This window comes from Heterodontus francisci, unplaced genomic scaffold (assembly GCF_036365525.1).
Source record: "Heterodontus francisci isolate sHetFra1 unplaced genomic scaffold, sHetFra1.hap1 HAP1_SCAFFOLD_75, whole genome shotgun sequence".
Lineage (NCBI taxonomy): Eukaryota > Metazoa > Chordata > Chondrichthyes > Heterodontiformes > Heterodontidae > Heterodontus > Heterodontus francisci.
The window spans coordinates 7253254-7271617 of record NW_027141820.1 but is presented as its reverse complement, the minus strand read 5'-3'; positions in this window follow the sequence as shown (position 1 = coordinate 7271617).

The window sequence follows — 18364 nt, the reverse complement described above, 5'->3', positions numbered from 1 at the left end:
ACACCAGGACAGAGCCAATTCAATCCAGGTCTCTATTAATACCAGCTGGAGTGGCACTGAGTCCCATTCACACACCAGGAAAGAGCCAACTAAATCCGGTCCTCAATTAATACCAGCTGGAGTGGTACTGAGTCGCACTCTCACACCAGGAAAGAGCCAATTAAATCCAGACCCATATTAATACCAGCTGGAGTGGTACTGAGTCCATCTCTCACACCAGGACAGAGCCAATTCAAACCAGGTTTCTATTAATACCAGCTGGAGTGGTACTGAGTCCCACTCTCACACCAGGAAAGAGTCAATTCAATCCAGGTCTCTATTAATACCAGCTGGAGTGGTACTGAGTCCCACTCACACACCAGGACAGAGCCAATTCAAATCAGGTTTCTATTAATACCAGCTCGAGTGGTACTGAGTCCCACTCTCACACCAGGAGAGAGTCAATTCAATCCAGGTCTCTTTTAATACCAGCTGGAGTGGTCCTGAGTCCCACTCTCACAGCAGGACAGAGCCAATTCAAATCAGGTTTCTATTAATACCAGCTGGAGTGGTACTGAGTCCCACTCTCACAGCAGGAGAGAGTCAATTCAATCCAGGTCTCTATTAATACCAGCTGGAGTGGTACTGAGTCCCACTCACACACCAGGAAAGAGCCAATTAAATCCAGACCACTATTAATACCAGCTGGAGTGGCACTGAGCCCCACTCACACACCAGGAAAGAGCCAATTAAATCCAGACCTCAATTAATAACAGCTGGAGTGGTACTGAGTCCCACTCACTCACCAGCAAAGAGCCAATTAAATCCAAACCACTATTAATAACAGCTGGAGTGGTACTGAGTCCCACTCACTCACCAGGAAAGAGCCAATAAAATGCAGACCACTATTAATACCAGCTGGAGTGGTACTGAGCCCCACCCACACACCAGGAAAGAGCCAATTAAATCCAGACCTCAATTAATACCAGCTGGAGTGGTACTGAGTCTCACTCAAACACCAGGAAAGAGCCTAAATCAATCCAGACCTCTATTAATACCAGCTGGACTGGTACTGAGTCCAACTCACACACCAGGAAAGAGGCAATTCAATCCACACCTCTAAAAATACCAGCTGGAGTGGTACTGAGCCCCACTCACACACCAGGAAAGATTCAATTCAAACCAGGCCTCTATTAATACCAGCTGGAGTGGAACTGAGTCTCACTCACACACCAGGAAAGAGTCAATTCAAACCAGGCCTCTGTTAATACCAGCTGGAATGGTACTGAGCCCCACTCACACACCAGGAAAAATTCAATTCAAACCAGGCCTCTATTAATACCAGCTGGAGTGGAACTGAGTCCCACTTACACACCAGGAAAGATTCAATTCAAACCAGGCCACTATTAATACCAGCTGGAGTGGAACTGAGTCCCACTCACACACCAGGAAAGTGCCAATTCAGTCCTGACCTCTATTAATACCAGCTGGAGTGGTACTGAGCCCCACTCACACACCAGGAAAGAGTCAATTCAATCCAGGTCTCTATTAATACCAGCTGGAGTGGCATTGAGTCCCATTCACACACCAGGAAAGAGCCAATTAAATCCAGTCCTCAATTAATACCAGCTGGAGTGGTACTGAGTCCCACTCACACACCAGGAAAGAGCCAATTAAATCCAGACCCATATTAATACCAGCTGGAGTGGTACTGAGTCCAACTCTCACACCAGGACAGAGCCAATTCAAACCAGGTTTCTATTAATACCAGCTAGAGTGGTACTGAGTCCCACTCTCACACCAGGAAAGAGTCAATTCATTCCAGGTCTCTATTAATACCAGCTGGAGTGGTACTGAGTCCCACTCACACACCAGGACAGAGCAAATTCAAATCAGGTTTCTATTAATACCAGCTGCAGTGGTACTGAGTCCCACTCTCACACCAGGAGAGAGTCAATTCAATCCAGGTCTCTTTTAATACCAGCTGGAGTGGTCCTGAGTCCCACTCTCACACCAGGACAGAGCCAATTCAAATCAGGTTTCTATTAATACCAGCTGGAGTGGTACTGAGTCCCACTCTCACACCAGGAGAGAGTCAATTCAATCCAGGTCTCTATTAATACCAGCTGGAGAGGTACTGAGTCCCACTCACACACCAGGAAAGAGCCAATTAAATCCAGACCACTATTAATGCCAGCTGGACTGGCACTGAGCCCCACTCACACACCAGGAAAGAGCCAATTAAATCCAGACCTCAATTAATAACAGCTGGAGTGGTACTGAGTCCCACTCACTCACCAGGAAAGAGCCAATTAAATCCAAACCACTATTAATAACAGCTGGAGTGGTACTGAGTCCCACTCACTCACCAGGAAAGAGCCAATTAAATCCAGACCACTATTAATACCAGCTGGAGTGGTACTGAGCCCCACCCACACACCAGGAAAGAGCCAATTAAATCCAGACCTCAATTAATACCAGCTGGAGTGGTACTGAGTCTCACTCAAACACCAGGAAAGAGCCTAAATCTATCCAGACCTCTATTAATACCAGCTGGACTGGTACTGAGTCCCACTCACACACCAGGAAAGAGGCAATTCAATCCACACCTCTAAAAATACCAGCTGGAGTGGTACTGAGCCCCACTCACACACCAGGAAAGATGCAATTCAAACCAGGCCTCCATTAATACCAGCTGGAGTGGAACTGAGTCTCACTCACACACCAGGAAAGAGTCAATTCAAACCAGGCCTCTATTAATACCAGCTGGAATGGTACTGAGCCCCATTCACACACCAGGAAAAATTCAATTCAAACCAGGCCCCTATTAATACCAGCTGGAGTGGAACTGAGTCCCACTCACACACCAGGAAAGAGTCAATTCAAACCAGGCCACTATTAATACCAGCTGGAGTGGAACTGAGTCCCACTCACACACCAGGAAAGAGCCAATTCAGTCCTGACCTCTATTAATACCAGCTGGAGTGGTACTGAGCCCCACTCACACACCAGGAAAGAGTCAATTCAATCCAGGTCTCTATTAATACCAGCTGGAGTGGCACTGAGTCCCATTCACACACCAGGAAAGAGCCAATTAAATCCAGTCCTCAATTAATACCAGCTGGAGTGGTACTGAGTCCCACTCACACACCAGGAAAGAGGCAATTCAATCCAGACCCATATTAATACCAGCTGGAGTGGTACTGAGTCCCACTCTCACACAGGACAGAGCCAATTCAAACCATGTTTCTATTAATACCAGCTGGAGTGGTACTGAGACCCACTCTCATACCAGGAGAGAGTCAATTCAATCCAGGTCTCTATTAATACCAGCTGGAGTGGTACTGAGTCCCACTCACACACCAGGAATGAGCCAATTAAATCCAGACCACTATTAATACCAGCTGGAGTGGCACTGAGCCCCACTCACACACCAGGAAAGAGCCAATTAAATCCAGACCTCAATTAATACCAGCTGGAGTGGTACTGAGCCACACCCACACACCAGGAAAGAGCCAATTAAATCCAGACCTCAATTAATAACAGCTGGAGTGGTAGTGAGTCCCACTCACGCACCAGGAAAGAGCTAATTAAATCCAGACCACTATTAATAACAGCTGGAGTGGCACTGAGTCTCACTCAAACACCAGGAAAGAGCCTAAATCAATCCAGACCTCTATTAATACCAGCTGGACTGGTACTGAGTCCCACTCACACACCAGGAAAGAGGCAATTCAATCCAGGCCTCGATAAAAACAAGCTGGAGTGGCACTGAGCCCCACTCACACACCAGGAAAGAGCCAAATCAATTCAGACCTCTATTAATAACAGCTGGAGTAGTACTGAGTCCCACTCACACACCAGGAAAGAGGCAATTCAATCCACACCTCTAAAAATACCAGCTGGAGTGGTACTGAGCCCCACTCACACACCAGGAAAGATTCAATTCAAACCAGGCCACTATTAATACCAGCTGGAGTGGAACTGAGTCCCACTCACACACCAGGAAAGATTCAATTCAAACCAGGCCACTATTAATACCAGCTGGAGTGGAACTGAGTCTCACTGAAACACCAGGAAAGAGCCAATTCAATCCAGGTCTCTGTGAATACCAGCTGGAGTCGCACTGAGTCCCACTCAAACACCAGGAAAGAGCCAAATCAATACAGACCTCTATTAATACCAGCTGGAGTCGCACTGAGTCCCACTCACACACCAGGAAAGAGCCAATTCAGTCCTGACCTCTATTAATACCAGCTGGAGTGGTACTGAGCCCCACTCACACACCAGGAAAGAGTCAATTCAATCCAGGTCTCTATTAATACCAGCTGGAGTGGCACTGAGTCCCATTCACACACCAGGAAAGAGCCAATTAAATCCAGTCCTCAATTAATACCAGCTGGAGTGGTACTGAGTCCCACTCACACACCAGGAAAGAGCCAATTAAATCCAGACCCATATTAATACCAGCTGGAGTGGTACTGAGTCCCACTCTCACACCAGGACAGAGCCAATTCAAACCATGTTTCTATTAATACCAGCTGGACTGGTACTGAGTCCCACTCACACACCAGGAAAGAGGCAATTCAATCCAGGCCTCGATAAAAACAAGCTGGAGTGGCACTGAGCCCCACTCACACACCAGGAAAGAGCCAAATCAATTCAGACCTCTATTAATAACAGCTGGAGTAGTACTGAGTCCCACTCACACACCAGGAAAGAGGCAATTCAATCCACACCTCTAAAAATACCAGCTGGAGTGGTACTGAGCCCCACTCACACACCAGGAAAGATTCAATTCAAACCAGGCCACTATTAATACCAGCTGGAGTGGAACTGAGTCCCACTCACACACCAGGAAAGATTCAATTCAAACCAGGCCACTATTAATACCAGCTGGAGTGGAACTGAGTCTCACTGAAACACCAGAAAAGAGCCAATTCAATCCAGGTCTCTGTGAATACCAGCTGGAGTCGCACTGAGTCCCACTCAAACACCAGGAAAGAGCCAAATCAATACAGACCTCTATTAATACCAGCTGGAGTCGCACTGAGTCCCACTCACACACCAGGAAAGAGCCAATTCAGTCCTGACCTCTATTAATACCAGCTGGAGTGGTACTGAGCCCCACTCACACACCAGGAAAGAGTCAATTCAATCCAGGTCTCTATTAATACCAGCTGGAGTGGCACTGAGTCCCATTCACACACCAGGAAAGAGCCAATTAAATCCAGTCCTCAATTAATACCAGCTGGAGTGGTACTGAGTCCCACTCTCACACCAGGAAAGAGCCAATTAAATCCAGACCCATATTAATACCAGCTGGAGTGGTACTGAGTCCATCTCTCACACCAGGACAGAGCCAATTCAAACCAGGTTTCTATTAATACCAGCTGGAGTGGTACTGAGTCCCACTCTCACACCAGGAAAGAGTCAATTCAATCCAGGTCTCTATTAATACCAGCTGGAGTGGTACTGAGTCCCACTCACACACCAGGACAGAGCCAATTCAAATCAGGTTTCTATTAATACCAGCTCGAGTGGTACTGAGTCCCACTCTCACACCAGGAGAGAGTCAATTCAATCCAGGTCTCTTTTAATACCAGCTGGAGTGGTCCTGAGTCCCACTCTCACAGCAGGACAGAGCCAATTCAAATCAGGTTTCTATTAATACCAGCTGGAGTGGTACTGAGTCCCACTCTCACAGCAGGAGAGAGTCAATTCAATCCAGGTCTCTATTAATACCAGCTGGAGTGGTACTGAGTCCCACTCACACACCAGGAAAGAGCCAATTAAATCCAGACCACTATTAATACCAGCTGGAGTGGCACTGAGCCCCACTCACACACCAGGAAAGAGCCAATTAAATCCAGACCTCAATTAATAACAGCTGGAGTGGTACTGAGTCCCACTCACTCACCAGCAAAGAGCCAATTAAATCCAAACCACTATTAATAACAGCTGGAGTGGTACTGAGTCCCACTCACTCACCAGGAAAGAGCCAATAAAATGCAGACCACTATTAATACCAGCTGGAGTGGTACTGAGCCCCACCCACACACCAGGAAAGAGCCAATTAAATCCAGACCTCAATTAATACCAGCTGGAGTGGTACTGAGTCTCACTCAAACACCAGGAAAGAGCCTAAATCAATCCAGACCTCTATTAATACCAGCTGGACTGGTACTGAGTCCAACTCACACACCAGGAAAGAGGCAATTCAATCCACACCTCTAAAAATACCAGCTGGAGTGGTACTGAGCCCCACTCACACACCAGGAAAGATTCAATTCAAACCAGGCCTCTATTAATACCAGCTGGAGTGGAACTGAGTCTCACTCACACACCAGGAAAGAGTCAATTCAAACCAGGCCTCTGTTAATACCAGCTGGAATGGTACTGAGCCCCACTCACACACCAGGAAAAATTCAATTCAAACCAGGCCTCTATTAATACCAGCTGGAGTGGAACTGAGTCCCACTTACACACCAGGAAAGAGTCAATTCAAACCAGGCCACTATTAATACCAGCTGGAGTGGAACTGAGTCCCACTCACACACCAGGAAAGTGTCAATTCAGTCCTGACCTCTATTAATACCAGCTGGAGTGGTACTGAGCCCCACTCACACACCAGGAAAGAGTCAATTCAATCCAGGTCTCTATTAATACCAGCTGGAGTGGCATTGAGTCCCATTCACACACCAGGAAAGAGCCAATTAAATCCAGTCCTCAATTAATACCAGCTGGAGTGGTACTGAGTCCCACTCACACACCAGGAAAGAGCCAATTAAATCCAGACCCATATTAATACCAGCTGGAGTGGTACTGAGTCCAACTCTCACACCAGGACAGAGCCAATTCAAACCAGGTTTCTATTAATACCAGCTAGAGTGGTACTGAGTCCCACTCTCACACCAGGAAAGAGTCAATTCATTCCAGGTCTCTATTAATACCAGCTGGAGTGGTACTGAGTCCCACTCACACACCAGGACAGAGCAAATTCAAATCAGGTTTCTATTAATACCAGCTGCAGTGGTACTGAGTCCCACTCTCACACCAGGAGAGAGTCAATTCAATCCAGGTCTCTTTTAATACCAGCTGGAGTGGTCCTGAGTCCCACTCTCACACCAGGACAGAGCCAATTCAAATCAGGTTTCTATTAATACCAGCTGGAGTGGTACTGAGTCCCACTCTCACACCAGGAGAGAGTCAATTCAATCCAGGTCTCTATTAATACCAGCTGGAGAGGTACTGAGTCCCACTCACACACCAGGAAAGAGCCAATTAAATCCAGACCACTATTAATGCCAGCTGGACTGGCACTGAGCCCCACTCACACACCAGGAAAGAGCCAATTAAATCCAGACCTCAATTAATAACAGCTGGAGTGGTACTGAGTCCCACTCACTCACCAGGAAAGAGCCAATTAAATCCAAACCACTATTAATAACAGCTGGAGTGGTACTGAGTCCCACTCACTCACCAGGAAAGAGCCAATTAAATCCAGACCACTATTAATACCAGCTGGAGTGGTACTGAGCCCCACCCACACACCAGGAAAGAGCCAATTAAATCCAGACCTCAATTAATACCAGCTGGAGTGGTACTGAGTCTCACTCAAACACCAGGAAAGAGCCTAAATCTATCCAGACCTCTATTAATACCAGCTGGACTGGTACTGAGTCCCACTCACACACCAGGAAAGAGGCAATTCAATCCACACCTCTAAAAATACCAGCTGGAGTGGTACTGAGCCCCACTCACACACCAGGAAAGATGCAATTCAAACCAGGCCTCCATTAATACCAGCTGGAGTGGAACTGAGTCTCACTCACACACCAGGAAAGAGTCAATTCAAACCAGGCCTCTATTAATACCAGCTGGAATGGTACTGAGCCCCATTCACACACCAGGAAAAATTCAATTCAAACCAGGCCCCTATTAATACCAGCTGGAGTGGAACTGAGTCCCACTCACACACCAGGAAAGAGTCAATTCAAACCAGGCCACTATTAATACCAGCTGGAGTGGAACTGAGTCCCACTCACACACCAGGAAAGAGCCAATTCAGTCCTGACCTCTATTAATACCAGCTGGAGTGGTACTGAGCCCCACTCACACACCAGGAAAGAGTCAATTCAATCCAGGTCTCTATTAATACCAGCTGGAGTGGCACTGAGTCCCATTCACACACCAGGAAAGAGCCAATTAAATCCAGTCCTCAATTAATACCAGCTGGAGTGGTACTGAGTCCCACTCACACACCAGGAAAGAGGCAATTCAATCCAGACCCATATTAATACCAGCTGGAGTGGTACTGAGTCCCACTCTCACACAGGACAGAGCCAATTCAAACCATGTTTCTATTAATACCAGCTGGAGTGGTACTGAGACCCACTCTCATACCAGGAGAGAGTCAATTCAATCCAGGTCTCTATTAATACCAGCTGGAGTGGTACTGAGTCCCACTCACACACCAGGAATGAGCCAATTAAATCCAGACCACTATTAATACCAGCTGGAGTGGCACTGAGCCCCACTCACACACCAGGAAAGAGCCAATTAAATCCAGACCTCAATTAATACCAGCTGGAGTGGTACTGAGCCACACCCACACACCAGGAAAGAGCCAATTAAATCCAGACCTCAATTAATAACAGCTGGAGTGGTAGTGAGTCCCACTCACGCACCAGGAAAGAGCTAATTAAATCCAGACCACTATTAATAACAGCTGGAGTGGCACTGAGTCTCACTCAAACACCAGGAAAGAGCCTAAATCAATCCAGACCTCTATTAATACCAGCTGGACTGGTACTGAGTCCCACTCACACACCAGGAAAGAGGCAATTCAATCCAGGCCTCGATAAAAACAAGCTGGAGTGGCACTGAGCCCCACTCACACACCAGGAAAGAGCCAAATCAATTCAGACCTCTATTAATAACAGCTGGAGTAGTACTGAGTCCCACTCACACACCAGGAAAGAGGCAATTCAATCCACACCTCTAAAAATACCAGCTGGAGTGGTACTGAGCCCCACTCACACACCAGGAAAGATTCAATTCAAACCAGGCCACTATTAATACCAGCTGGAGTGGAACTGAGTCCCACTCACACACCAGGAAAGATTCAATTCAAACCAGGCCACTATTAATACCAGCTGGAGTGGAACTGAGTCTCACTGAAACACCAGGAAAGAGCCAATTCAATCCAGGTCTCTGTGAATACCAGCTGGAGTCGCACTGAGTCCCACTCAAACACCAGGAAAGAGCCAAATCAATACAGACCTCTATTAATACCAGCTGGAGTCGCACTGAGTCCCACTCACACACCAGGAAAGAGCCAATTCAGTCCTGACCTCTATTAATACCAGCTGGAGTGGTACTGAGCCCCACTCACACACCAGGAAAGAGTCAATTCAATCCAGGTCTCTATTAATACCAGCTGGAGTGGCACTGAGTCCCATTCACACACCAGGAAAGAGCCAATTAAATCCAGTCCTCAATTAATACCAGCTGGAGTGGTACTGAGTCCCACTCACACACCAGGAAAGAGCCAATTAAATCCAGACCCATATTAATACCAGCTGGAGTGGTACTGAGTCCCACTCTCACACCAGGACAGAGCCAATTCAAACCATGTTTCTATTAATACCAGCTGGACTGGTACTGAGTCCCACTCACACACCAGGAAAGAGGCAATTCAATCCAGGCCTCGATAAAAACAAGCTGGAGTGGCACTGAGCCCCACTCACACACCAGGAAAGAGCCAAATCAATTCAGACCTCTATTAATAACAGCTGGAGCAGTACTGAGTCCCACTCACACACCAGGAAAGAGGCAATTCAATCCACACCTCTAAAAATACCAGCTGGAGTGGTACTGAGCCCCACTCACACACCAGGAAAGATTCAATTCAAACCAGGCCACTATTAATACCAGCTGGAGTGGAACTGAGTCCCACTCACACACCAGGAAAGATTCAATTCAAACCAGGCCACTATTAATACCAGCTGGAGTGGAACTGAGTCTCACTGAAACACCAGAAAAGAGCCAATTCAATCCAGGTCTCTGTGAATACCAGCTGGAGTCGCACTGAGTCCCACTCAAACACCAGGAAAGAGCCAAATCAATACAGACCTCTATTAATACCAGCTGGAGTCGCACTGAGTCCCACTCACACACCAGGAAAGAGCCAATTCAGTCCTGACCTCTATTAATACCAGCTGGAGTGGTACTGAGCCCCACTCACACACCAGGAAAGAGTCAATTCAATCCAGGTCTCTATTAATACCAGCTGGAGTGGCACTGAGTCCCATTCACACACCAGGAAAGAGCCAATTAAATCCAGTCCTCAATTAATACCAGCTGGAGTGGTACTGAGTCCCACTCACACACCAGGAAAGAGCCAATTAAATCCAGACCCATATTAATACCAGCTGGAGTGGTACTGAGTCCCACTCTCACACCAGGACAGAGCCAATTCAAACCATGTTTCTATTAATACCAGCTGGAGTGGTACTGAGTCCCACTCTCACACCAGGAGAGAGTCAATTCAATCAAGGTCTCTATTAATACCAGCTGGAGTGGTACTGAGTCCCACTCACACACCAGGAAAGAGCCAATTAAATCCAGACCACTATTAATACCAGCTGGAGTGGCACTGAGCCCCACTCACACACCAGGAAAGAGCCAATTAAATCCAGACCTCAATTAATACCAGCTGGAGTGGTACTGAGCCCTACCCACACACCAGGAAAGAGCCAATTAAATCCAGACCTCAATTAATAACAGCTGGAGTGGTAGTGAGTACCACTCACGCACCAGGAAAGAGCTAATTAAATCCAGACCACTATTAATAACAGCTGGAGTGGCACTGAGTCTCACTCAAACACCAGGAAAGAGCCTAAATCAATCCAGACCTCTATTAATACCAGCTGGACTAGTACTGAGTCCCACTCACACACCAGGAAAGAGGCAATTCAATCCAGGCCTCGATAAAAACAAGCTGGAGTGGCACTGAGCCCCACTCACACACCAGGAAAGAGCCAAATCAATTCAGACCTCTATTAATAACAGCTGGAGTAGTACTGAGTCCCACTCACACACCAGGAAAGAGGCAATTCAATCCACACCTCTAAAAATACCAGCTGGAGTGGTACTGAGCCCCACTCACACACCAGGAAAGATTCAATTCAAACCAGGCCACTATTAATACCAGCTGGAGTGGAACTGAGTCCCACTCACACACCAGGAAAGATTCAATTCAAACCAGGCCACTATTAATACCAGCTGGAGTGGAACTGAGTCTCACTGAAACACCAGGAAAGAGCCAATTCAATCCAGGTCTCTATGAATACCAGCTGGAGTCGCACTGAGTCCCACTCAAACACCAGGAAAGAGCCAAATCAATCCAGACCTCTATTAATACCAGCTGGAGTGGTACTGAGACTCAGTCACACACCAGGAAAGAGGCAATTCAAACCAGACCTCTGTTAATACAAGCTGGAGTGGTTCTGAGTCCCACTCACACACCAGGAAAGAGACAATTCAATCCACACCTCTATAAATACCAGCTGCAGTGTTACCGAGTCCCACTCACACACCAGGAAAGAGATAATTAAATCCAGGCCTCTATTAATACCAGCTGGAGTGGAACTGAGCCCCACTCAATCACCAGGAAAGAGCCAATTCAAACCAAACCTCTATTAACACCAGCTGGAGGGGTACTGAGTCCCACTCACAAACCAGGAAAGAGCCAATTCAATCCAGTCCTCAATTAATACCAGCTGGAGTGGTACTGAGCCCCACTCACTCACCAGGAAGGAGCCAATTCAAACCAGGCCTCTATTAATACCAGCTGGAGTGGAACTGTGCCCCACTCAATCACCAGGAAAGAGCCAATTCAAACCAGACCTCTATTAATACCAGCTGGAATGGTACTGAGCTCCATTCACTCAACAGGATGGAGCCAATTCAATCCAGACCTCTATAAATACCAGCTGGAGTGGTACTGAGTCCAACTCACACACCAGGAAAGAGGCAATTCAATCCAGGCCTCGATAAAAACCATCTGGAGTGGCACTGAGCCCCACTCACACACCAGGAAAGAGGCAATTCAATCCAGACCTCGATAAATACCAGCTGGAGTGGGACTGAGTCCCACTCACACACCAGGAAAGAGGCAATTCAATCCAGACCTCTATTAATACCAGCTGGAGTGGTACTGAGTCCCACTCACTCACCAGTAAAGAGTCAATTCAATCCAGACCTCTTATTAACACCAGCTGGAGAGGGACTGAGTCCCACTCATAGACCAGGAAAGAGGCAATTCAATCCAGACCTCAATAAATACCAGCTGGAGTGGGACTGAGCCCCACTCACTAACCAGGAAAGAGGCAATTCAATCCAGGACTCTATTCATACCAGCTGTAGTGGAACTGAGTCCCACTCACACACAGCAGGAAAGAGGCAATTCAATCCAGGACTCTATTCATATCAGCTGGAGTGGAACTGAGTCCCACTCACACACAGCAGGAAAGAGTCAATTCAATCCAGACCTCTATTAATACCAGCTGGAGTGGACCTGAGTCCCACTCATACACCAGGAAAGAGCCAATTAAATCCAGACCTCTATGAATACCAACTGGAGTGGTACTGAGTCCCACTCACACATCAGGAAAGAGCCAATTAAATCCAGACCTCTATGAATACCAGCTGGAGTGGTACTGAGTCCCACTCACACACCAGGGAAGAGCCAATTCAATCCAGACCTCTATGAATACCAGCTGGAGCGGTACTGAGCCCCACTCACCCACCAGGAAAGAGCCAATTCAATCCAGAACTCTTAATACCAGCTGGTGTGGGACGGAGCCCCACTCAATCAACAGGAAGGGGCCAATTCAATCCAGACCTCTATTAACACCAGCTGGAGTGGTACTGAGTCCCACTCATACACCAGGAAAGAGTCAATTCAAACCAGACCTCTATTAATACCAGCTGGAGTGGTACTGAGCCCCACTCACTCACCAGGAAGGAGCCAATTCAATCCAGACCTCTATTAATACCAGCTGGAGTGGTACTGAGCCCCACTCACTCACCAGGAAAGAGGCAATTAAATCCAGGCCTCTATTAATACCAGCTGGAGTGGAACTGAGTCTCACTCACACACCAGGAAAGAGTCATTTCAATCCAGACCTCTATTAATACCAGCTGGATTGGTACTGAGTCCAACTCAAACACCAGGAAAGAGCCAAATCAATCCAGGCCTCTATTAATACCAGCTGGAGTGGTACTGAGTCTCACTCACAAACCAGGAAAGAGGCAATTCAATCCAGGCCCCAATAAAAACCAGCTGGAGTGGCACTGAGCCCCACTCACACACCAGGAAAGAGGCAATTCAATCCAGGTCTCTATGAATACCAGCTGGAGTGGTACTGAGTCCCACTCAAACACCAGGAAAGAGCCAATTTAATCCAGACCTCTATCAATATCAGCTGGAGCGGTACTGAGCCCCACTCACTCACCAGGTAAGAGCCAATTCAATCCAGACCTCTATTAATCCCAGCTGGAGTGGTACTGAGTCCCACTCACACACCAGGAAAGAGGCAATTCAATCCACACCTCGATAAATACCAGCTGCAGTGTTACCGAGTCCCACTCACACACCAGGAAAGAGGCAATTAAATCCAGGCCTCTATTAATACCAGCAGGAGTGGAACTGAGTCTCACTCACACACCAGGAAAGAGTCATTTCAATCCAGACCTCTATTAATACCAGCTGGAGTGGTACTGAGCCCCACTCAAACACCAGGAAAGAATCAATTCAAACCAGGCCTCTATTAATACCAGCTGGAGTGGAACTGAACCCCACTCACACACCAGGAAAGTGTCAAATCAAACCAGGCCTCTATTGATACCAGCTGGAGTGGAACTGAGTCCCACTCACAAGCAGGAAAGAGTCAATTCAAACCAGGCCTCTATTAATACCAGCTGGAGTGGAACTGAGTCCCACTCACACACCAGGAAAGAGCCAATTAAATCCAGATCTCTATTTATACCAGCTGGAGTGGTACTGAGTCTCACTGAAACACCAGGATCGAGCCAATTCAATGCAGGCCTCTATTAATACCAGCTGGAGTTGTACTGATCCCCACTCACACACCAGGCAAGAGCCAATTCAATCCAGATCTCTATTAATACCAGCTGGAGAGGTACTGAGCCCCACTCACAAACCAGGAATGAGGCAATTCAATCCAGACCGCTTTTAATACCAGCTGGAGTGGTGCAGAGTCCCACTCACTCACCAGGAAAGAGCCAATTCAATCCAGATCTCTATGAATACCAGCTGGAGTGGTACTGAGTCCCACTCACTCACCAGTAAAGAGTCAATTCAATCCAGACCTCTTATTAACACCAGCTGGAGAGGGACTGAGTCCCACTCACACACCAGGAAAGAGTCAATTCAAACCAGGCCTCTATTGATACCAGCTGGAGTGGAACTGAGTCCCACTCACACACCAGGAAAGAGCCAATTCAATCCAGACCTCTATGAATACCAGCTGGAGTGGTACTGAGACCCACTCACTCACCAGGAAAGTGCCAATTCAATCCAGACCTCTATTAACACCAGCTGGAGTGGTACTGAGTCCCACTCACTCACCAGTAAAGAGTCAATTCAATCCAGACCTCTTATTAACACCAGCTGGAGAGGGACTGAGTCCCACTCATACACCAGGAAAGAGTCAATTCAAACCAGACCTCTATTAATACCAGCTGGAGTGGTACTGAGTCCCAATCACACACCAGCAAAGAGGCAATTCAATCCAGACCTCGATAAATACCAGCTGGAGTGGGACTGAGCCCCACTCACTAACCAGGAAAGAGGCAATTCAATCCAGGACTCTATTCATACCAGCTGGAGTGGAACTGAGTCCCACTCACACACAGCAGGAAAGAGTCAATTCAATCCAGGACTCTATTCACATCAGCTGGAGTGGAACTGAGTCCCACTCACACACAGCAGGAAAGAGTCAATTCAATCCAGACCTCTATTAATACCAGCTGGAGTGGACCTGAGTCCCACTCATACACCAGGAAAGAGCCAATTAAATCCAGACCTCTATGAATACCAACTGGAGTGGTACTGAGTCCCACTCACACACCAGGGAAGAGCCAATTCAATCCAGACCTCTATGAATACCAGCTGGAGCGGTACTGAGCCCCACTCACCCACCAGGAAAGAGCCAATTCAATCCAGAACTCTTAGTACCAGCTGGAGTGGGACTGTGCCCCACTCAATCAACAGGAAGGGGCCAATTCAATCCAGACCTCTATTAACACCAGCTGGAGTGGTACTGAGTCCCACTCACTCACCAGTAAAGAGTCAATTCAATCCAGACCTCTTATTAACACCAGCTGGAGAGGGACTGAGTCCCACTCATACACCAGGAAAGAGTCAATTCAAACCAGACCTCTATTAATACCAGCTGGAGTGCTACTGAGCCGCACTCACTCACCAGGAAGGAGCCAATTCAATCCAGACCTCTATTAATACCAGCTGGAGTTGTACTGAGCCCCACTCACAAACCAGGAATGAGGCAATTCAATCCAGACCGATTTTAATACCAGCTGGAGTGGTGCAGAGTCCCACTCACTCACCAGGAAAGAGCCAATTCAATCCAGATCTCTATGAATACCAGCTGGAGTGGTACTGAGTCCCACTCACTCACCAGTAAAGAGTCAATTCAATCCAGACCTCTTATTAACACCAGCTGGAGAGGGACTGAGTCCCACTCACACACCAGGAAAGAGTCAATTCAAACCAGGCCTCTATTGATACCAGCTGGAGTGGAACTGAGTCCCACTCACACACCAGGAAAGAGCCAATTCAATCCAGACCTCTATGAATACCAGCTGGAGTGGTACTGAGACCCACTCACTCACCAGGAAAGTGCCAATTCAATCCAGACCTCTATTAACACCAGCTGGAGTGGTACTGAGTCCCACTCACTCACCAGTAAAGAGTCAATTCAATCCAGACCTCTTATTAACATCAGCTGGAGAGGGACTGAGTCCCACTCATACACCAGGAAAGAGTCAATTCAAACCAGACCTCTATTAATACCAGCTGGAGTGGTACTGAGTCCCAATCACACACCAGCAAAGAGGCAATTCAATCCAGACCTCGATAAATACCAGCTGGAGTGGGACTGAGCCCCACTCACTAACCAGGAAAGAGGCAATTCAATCCAGGACTCTATTCATACCAGCTGGAGTGGAACTGAGTCCCACTCACACACAGCAGGAAAGAGTCAATTCAATCCAGGACTCTATTCACATCAGCTGGAGTGGAACTGAGTCCCACTCACACACAGCAGGAAAGAGTCAATTCAATCCAGACCTCTATTAATACCAGCTGGAGTGGACCTGAGTCCCACTCATACACCAGGAAAGAGCCAATTAAATCCAGACCTCTATGAATACCAACTGGAGTGGTACTGAGTCCCACTCACACACCAGGGAAGAGCCAATTCAATCCAGACCTCTATGAATACCAGCTGGAGCGGTACTGAGCCCCACTCACCCACCAGGAAAGAGCCAATTCAATCCAGAACTCTTAGTACCAGCTGGAGTGGGACTGAGCCCCACTCAATCAACAGGAAGGGGCCAATTCAATCCAGACCTCTATTAACACCAGCTGGAGTGGTACTGAGTCCCACTCACTCACCAGGAAAGAGGCAATTCAATCCAGGCCTCAATAAAAACCAGCTGGAGTGGCACTGAGCCCCACTCACACACCAGGAAAGAGGCAATTCAATCCAGGTCTCTATGAATACCAGCTGGAGTGGTACTGAGTCCCACTCAAACACCAGGAAAGAGCCAATTTAATCCAGACCTCTATCAATATCAGCTGGAGCGGTACTGAGCCCCACTCACTCACCAGGTAAGAGCCAATTCAATCCAGACCTCTATTAATCCCAGCTGGAGTGGTACTGAGTCCCACTCACACACCAGGAAAGAGGCAATTCAATCCACACCTCGATAAATACCAGCTGCAGTGTTACCGAGTCCCACTCACACACCAGGAAAGAGGCAATTAAATCCAGGCCTCTATTAATACCAGCTGGAGTGGAACTGAGTCTCACTCACACACCAGGAAAGAGTCATTTCAATCCAGACCTCTATTAATACCAGCTGGAGTGGTACTGAGCCCCACTCACACACCAGGAAAGAGTCAATTCAAACCAGGCCTCTATTAATACCAGCTGGAGTGGAACTGAGCCCCACTCACACACCAGGAAAGTGTCAAATCAAACCAGGCCTCTATTGATACCAGCTGGAGTGGAACTGAGTCCCACTCACAAGCAGGAAAGAGTCAATTCAAACCAGGCCTCCATTAATACCAGCTGGAGTGGAACTGAGTCCCACTCACACACCAGGAAAGAGCCAATTAAATCCAGATCTCTATTTATACCAGCTGGAGTGGTACTGAGTCTCACTGAAACACCAGGATAGAGCCAATTCAATGCAGGCCTCTATTAATACCAGCTGGAGTTGTACTGATCCCCACTCACACACCAGGCAAGAGCCAATTCAATCCAGATCTCTATTAATACCAGCTGGAGAGGGACTGAGCCCCACTCACAAACCAGGAATGAGGCAATTCAATCCAGACCGCTTTTAATACCAGCTGGAGTGGTGCAGAGTCCCACTCACTCACCAGGAAAGAGCCAATTCAATCCAGATCTCTATGAATACCAGCTGGAGTGGTACTGAGTCCCACTCAAACACCAGGAAAGAGCGAAATCAATCCTGATCTCCATTAATACCAGCTGCAGTGGTACCGAGTCCCACTCACTCACCAGGAAAGAGCCAATTCAATCCAGACCTCTATGAATACCAGCTGGAGTGGCACTGAGCCCCACTCAAACACCAGGAAAGAGCCAAATCAATCCAGAACTCTATTAATACCAGCTGGAGTGGTACTGAGCCCCACTCAAAATCCAGGAAAGAGCCAATTAAATCCAGATCTCTATTTATACCAGCTGGAGTGGTACTGAGTCTCACTGAAACACCAGGATAGAGCCAATTCAATGCAGGCCTCTATTAATACCAGCTGGAGTTGTACTGATCCCCACTCACACACCAGGCAAGAGCCAATTCAATCCAGATCTCTATTAATACCAGCTGGAGAGGTACTGAGCCCCACTCACAAACCAGGAATGAGGCAATTCAATCCAGACCGCTTTTAATACCAGCTGGAGTGGTGCAGAGTCCCACTCACTCACCAGGAAAGAGCCAATTCAATCCAGATCTCTATGAATACCAGCTGGAGTGGTACTGAGTCCCACTCAAACACCAGGAAAGAGCGAAATCAATCCTGATC